Here is a 6,395-nt window from a genome sequence, read left to right as displayed (position 1 = left end):
AACAGCAGAATTGACGAGAATTTATCTTTGCAAAGTGACTGGATATGAAACAATTCTGATAAAAGTGGGTGCCACCTATCTGTTATCCCCCCAAACATATATGTCATTTAGTAATAACAGCAACATCCATCCCTCACCAATGACGTTTGGAATAGTTAGTGATTCTTTGTCCAGAAGCTTTGAAGCCCAAAAACACAATTTAATGTCTCAACACTTTTTCTGTGCGTGTTTGTGCCTCCAGTGTAACTTTGTGCCAGCGGTCATTCTCCCTGAAGGGCTGAACATGCGTTTTGTTAGAATGAGGTAAATAACGCACATAAAAAATGCAAGCACAAACACACAAGTGCCTTCGAGCTTCTGCTTGTATCATCACACACAAACTCTTTCTATTATCTAATGTGTGTATCTGTCTCTTTGTATCTGTGTAGGAATAGAAAGGTGGTGTACAAGGTCATTGAAAAAGATTTTGCTCCTTCCGTCCCGGCTGCTCCTCCCGTCCCGGCTGCTCCTCCTGTCCCGGCTGCTCCTCTGAGTAATGACAAATCAAAGTAAGTTTGTTTCTGACAGTTTTGGTCAAATTGTATTTTTTTTAATTCTTTGACTTATTATCAAACTGTGGTTTGATTTCAGTTTTTATTTTTCTGCAAAATGCCTACATGAATATTATTATAATCAGTCTATTTCAACACATTTTTTAACAACACAGCACAGGTTAAATTTGACCCATATTGTCTATTGTTTTGTTAGTTCCTTTCTAAAATGCTTCTTTCCTCACAGTTTTATGCAGTACTAACCTGAGTTTGTACTCTTTTTTTCCCGTAGAAAGAAGAAGCGCAGAAACCAGCGGGAGGTCGAACCGCTGTACGTGAAGAGACCTCCAAATGCTTTCATGCTGTTCATAAAGGAGCAGAGCTCAAATGTTGAGGTCGAAATAAACCTTGAATTGAGAGGAAGTGCAGCTGTGAATAGAGTCCTGGGACAGAGGGTAAGTGTGTTTGTGTTTGAGCCACGATCAACGTTTAGTACAAAATTGTTTTCAACAGGCAAGCTTGTAAAAAGTTTTCTAATTGTAAATCTTCACATCTTTACAGTGTTTTGTGCTTTTTCTTCTGTTTATATGTTTTTGTGCTTGTGTTTTAGTTTGTACTCTATCCGGCCTGTAGTTGTGTGTCAGCGTGTGTGTGTATGTGTGTGTGTGTGTGTGTGTGTGTGTGTGTGTGTGTGTGTGTGTGTGTGTGTGTGTGTGTGCTAACAGTGTGTTGTTGTCCGGCTACAGTGGTGGTCCCTGACAAACGAGCAGCAGGAACAATATTACCACCTGGCTGATGTAGAAAGACGGCTCCACGCCAAGCAACATCCTGAATGGTCCACAAAAGACAACTATGTAAGTGCACATGTTTGAATCACTACACTAGAACTGAGGAAACACTGCAGACATTTCACCAGCTAATATCAGATGGGAAGTCTAACTTGTGTTTTTTTGTGTGTAGGGCAAAAAGAGGACAAGGCAGAGGAGCAAGGCAGCCACCGCAGTTGAAGGTGAGATTATGTTTTTATATAAAAGGTGATGAAAACAAGATGACATGACTAGATTAGATCACATACTGTTAAATTACATTGATTTTACACACAAGAAAAATTGGTTGGTTGAACTAAATACTTTTGAATGCTATTGGACATTTACATAAATACAAGAGTCTCTGCAGCAAGGGTTCAACTGAAGACTGAAATGTGTTTTGTTACAAAATAATTGTATTTTGATTAAAATGTGCAAGTTTAGGAAGCAACAACATCGTTTTCAAAATGTTTAAAGTTTTAGAAGACTGATAAGTGTTTTTATTTTGTGATAGATTCTGCATATAAATCTGAAGACCACACACAACAGGCCAAGAAACTGTGTGTGACCTCCACCTCACAGACAGCGTGGGTGCAGCCCTCCACTTCACAGACAGCGTGGGTGCAGCCCTCCACCTCTTAGAAAGCAACGATGCAGCTTTCATATCTTCGGATGTTATTTTCTTTGAATAAATAAAAACTTAAAAACTTAAATGTCAAACACTTTTAATCTGACTTTTACTCCACAGAGACAAGAAAAAAGATTCTATTAAAAAATCAAGCGAAACGGTTTTGAAAGCCGTCATATTATCGGTTAACAGGAAAACAGCATCAACATCAGACAGTTTTAGTTAGGTGTACCTCATGAACCGGCAGATGAGTTTATATGATGAACTAATAAGCGTTATTCTAGGTCCTCAATGCCGTGTGACTGTTTTTAGATTGTGTATCTGGTGTTTTATTTGTTGATAAATGAAAAAAAATGTTTTATCACAAAACATAAAATAAGTTTTTTGATAAACAATGTTTTTTTTTCTTTTGCTATTTACTGTGTGTGTATCTGGCCTACCTGCAAGAGTGAAACACTTTCTCTTCATATGCCTTTAATATTTTTGTTATGGTACAGACAGTGTTTTCTTTCAGCTAATTTAATTGATTTGCATTGCTTTATATGTCTTCTGTATTGTGATGTTGCAAATTTTCTAAATACATGTCTACCATTTTTCTAATACATTTCTCAAGTGGTTTTCTTTCATTTGAACGAAGGCTATTTCATTGTTGAATATGTACATGAACAGTTTTGTTGTTTTCACATAGAAGTGCTATTTCATTGTCTTAATTGAAAAATTGAATAATTTTGGTTTGTCTGTAGGAGGAGCTTTATGTTTAAAAGCAAGGGGTAGAAGCTCCTCAAGGGTAGATCCTTGTTGAAGTTTATGTTGACTCAGTTCAGGAGCAGACCTGCTGGAAGCTTGCTCCTACCTAGTGATGGCGGGAGGAAGCTTAATGAAGCATTTAAGCTTTTTTGCTTTCTATGGAATTAGTTTGCAAAAGGCTTCATGTGCACACAAAACCACCTGTCGATGAAAGGGTGTAAAACAGGCAGATATCATCAAAAAGACTTCTTTCTTGCAGCTCTTTCTTAACTCTTCCATCTCTATAATGAACTTTTCCTCCAGTTCCTTCTCCAGTTTCAGAACAGTGTTCTGGCTCTCGGAGGTTGCCTCGTTGGAGTTAGAGATTTGAGAATCTTCCTGGGATTGGAGACTTTCCTTCAGATTGTCTATTACTATATCTTGCTCAGAGATGGTTCTACACATGTTTGAGCGAATGCCATCAAACCGTTGCTCTAGGTCAGTAGTCTCTCTCCGAATGTTTAGAAGACGCTCTTCAAGTTTTCTTGCTCTGTCCTTTCCTTTACGGACGCTTTATCTGACATGATCGTGATTTTTGTATATCCTCTTTTATTTTGAAGTGTTCACTCCCCCTTATGTCATGTCTAGTTGTACTTCCTGTCTGTGTGTTTTCCCTCTGTGATTGTTGATTTGTTCCTCCTGTGTCCATTCACCTTGCCCTTATGTTTTAGCTTCTCTCTGCAGCTGTGTCTCGTTCCCCTCGTTTAGTGTCTGTGTGTATATATCCCTGTCTTTCCCAGTGTTCCTTGTTCAGATCGTCATCTAAGTGTTACCCTTGCAGATGCCTCCTCATGCTTCCCGTGTCATCCTGGTTTGTCTTTTCAGTTTACTTTTTACCTTTTGTATTTTTGTTATTTTGAAAGCTTTTTGGAATAAAGAAAAGAGGTTGCTAAGAAGCCAGAGTTGAAGAGCCTTTTACCTGAGTGGCTTCAGAATTTTGTGAACACTCCACCTTGCCAGCCTAACCCTGCCGATCCTTCCACTCAACTTCCTTTTGCCGAGCTGCGGCAACCCCCTTCTCCAGTCGCGCTGCGGCAACCTCCTACTACTGTCGGGCTGCACCAGACCCCAGCCCCTTCGCTCCCCTCTCCTCTCCAGACCCTAGTGCTTTCTCCAGCCTCCAGCCCGGCCTTCTGAGCGGGTCTGCCCACGTACAGAACAGCCTTTCCGCCGGCCGGCCTCCTGAGCAGCTCCACCCGCATCCAGCCCGGCCTCCCCGTCGGCCTCCTGAGCAGCTCCACCCACATTCAGACCGGCCTCCCCACTGGCCTCCTGAGCGGCTCCGCCCGCATCCTGCCCGGCCTCTCCGCCGGCTTCCTGAGCTGCTTTGCCGGCCTCTTGCCCAGCCCTCCTTGTTTCCCCCTTGATTTCCCTCTGTGATTGTTGATTTGTTCCTCCTGTGTCCATTCACCTTGCCCTTGTGTTTTAGCTTCTCTCCCCAGCTGTGTCTCGTTCCCCTCGTTTAGTGTCTGTGTGTATATGTCTTTCCCAGTGTTCCTTGTCAGATCATCTAAGTGTTACCCTTGCAGATGTCTCCTTGTACTTCCTACATGTCCCTGTAATGTGCTTTACATGTACCTGTAATGTGCTTTACATGTACATATGAAGTTTTCTTATTTGTATAAGTTGAGATAATTGTACCTTTTTGTTTAGTTTTGCAAAAATGTGTTCATTTACAATAAAACTAAATCACACTACATGCACTGGATGCAGTGTTTACATTTTTTGTATGTCGTGTCTAATGAATGCTCTGTAGGTTTATCTATTTTGACTGGAAAAGTGCATGATGTGAAAGCATTGTTTGATTTGTGCCAGAGGAGTCTGTGGTTCTGTGAATGTAGCTTGAGTTTTGTGATCAAAGAAGGTTTCAAGAAATGTGTTTTAGCAATCGTAAAAAAACTGTAACACACGGTCACAGTTTGGTCAAGTGCTGCAACTTTCAAGGACTTTAAAGGAGCAGTCCACATTTTACATCACAGCTAGGAACAAAACACAATAAACAAGATAAAGATGAATTTGCCTGATAGCATTATTTATTTATTTTAAAATGTTCTATGGATAAAACGATAACATTGTTATCTTGGATTACTTTCTCCACATTTATAGTGCAGTGAAAATCTAATATTGAGACACAAATTGAGTCTCAAAATAAAATCACTTTTTTTCCCATTTAAACAGCAAAAAGCCCGAAAAAACGTATTTTTCAACACAAAACGTTGTTCAGACATTTTGTAGTGAAAAAGCAAACAGAGTAAAATGAAAACACCAGTCAGACCACTTAAAACCATTGAACCTGTATGTGTGTACCAACAAGTATTACGTTTCATAATATATAAATCACAGGTCAGATAAAGTCCTCATGAGCCTCGTGTGAAGGACTCTTCAATTAGATGAAATCTGATTTCAGTGTTTCCTGCACTGATCTGTGATTTTAATCTTAAACTCTTTCACCTCGTTAAATAAACATAAACATTATTATTATATATTTCCTGTTGCAGTGTATGTGAATGGCATCAGCTGACAGGAAGTAAGACAATAAAACAACATACAGAGCAAAGTGTTAATATACAACATACTTAAGTATTAATAATTATAAGTTGTTTGGGTCGTTGGCAAACAACATATTCTGTCGTTTGTTTTAAAAATACTATTTGAAATCAATAAAACATGAATTGATCAGCTTCAGTGTAGTTTACATCTTAAACAGATAGCAGTACTGTATACTTGTACATCATTGTATTTATAAGTATAGTCAGCATTTATTCAGAGACGCAGACACATTCAACTTTGTTTTGATTGTTTATTTGGAACATGAGGTGAGTTCGACGGAGGGGTTGAGGTAGAAGCAGGACGCCTGCAGTAGAGGGGGGAGGGAGGTGTGGTAGAGGGAGGAAGGAGGTGAGGAAGGAGTTAGTGGGAGGAAGGAGATGATTTATTTTTCATGTCCTTTTTTTCCATTTTGTATTTCATTCTTTCTAGCTCTTGGTCTCTTTCCTCAGTTCTGCGAGAAAAGAGACCTCTCCTCTTCTTCTTCTGCTTGAGGCAGATGTCCTCCAGAAGTCTTTTCTCGTCCTCTGCCTCTCTTTGTTTGGTCTCCCAACTCTCTTGTCTGTCTGCCAGGTCGTCCTCCATCTCTTTGATCTTTCTCAGCATCACCTGTTCTGCTGTCTTCCAGCTCTGGTGTTAGATGGCCAAGTTTGTCAACTTGGTCTCCAGTTCGTTCTTGTTGTTTTCCCACAGTTGGACCTGTACAGCCAGGTTTTTATTGAGCCTATCCTCCAGACGGTCGTACTCTACTTTCCAACCTTTGTTTGTCTGGAGGAGTTCAGTCTCTGTTGCCTGCAGCTGCATGGTGGTCTTTGAGAACTTGGCCTCCAGTTCGTTCTTCTCCAGCTCCATCTGGTCGACTTCTGTGTTCCAGCTCTTTCTATCCTCTGCCTTCTCCATAATGAACTTTTCCTCTAGTTTGTTCTTCTCCAGCCCCATCTGTTCGACTTCTGTCTTCCAGCTCTTTCTATCCTTAGCCTTCTCCATAATGAACTGTTCCTCTAGTTCTTGTTGTACAGAGTGTGTCTGCAGGAGGGGACGTGTCCTCCTGATGTTGTACAGAGTGTGTCTGCAGGACGGGACGTGTCCTCCTGATGT

This window comes from Cottoperca gobio, chromosome 1 (assembly GCF_900634415.1).
Source record: "Cottoperca gobio chromosome 1, fCotGob3.1, whole genome shotgun sequence".
NCBI lineage: Eukaryota > Metazoa > Chordata > Actinopteri > Perciformes > Bovichtidae > Cottoperca > Cottoperca gobio.
The sequence above is the reverse complement of the archived record's forward strand: the minus strand, read 5'-3'. Positions refer to the sequence as shown.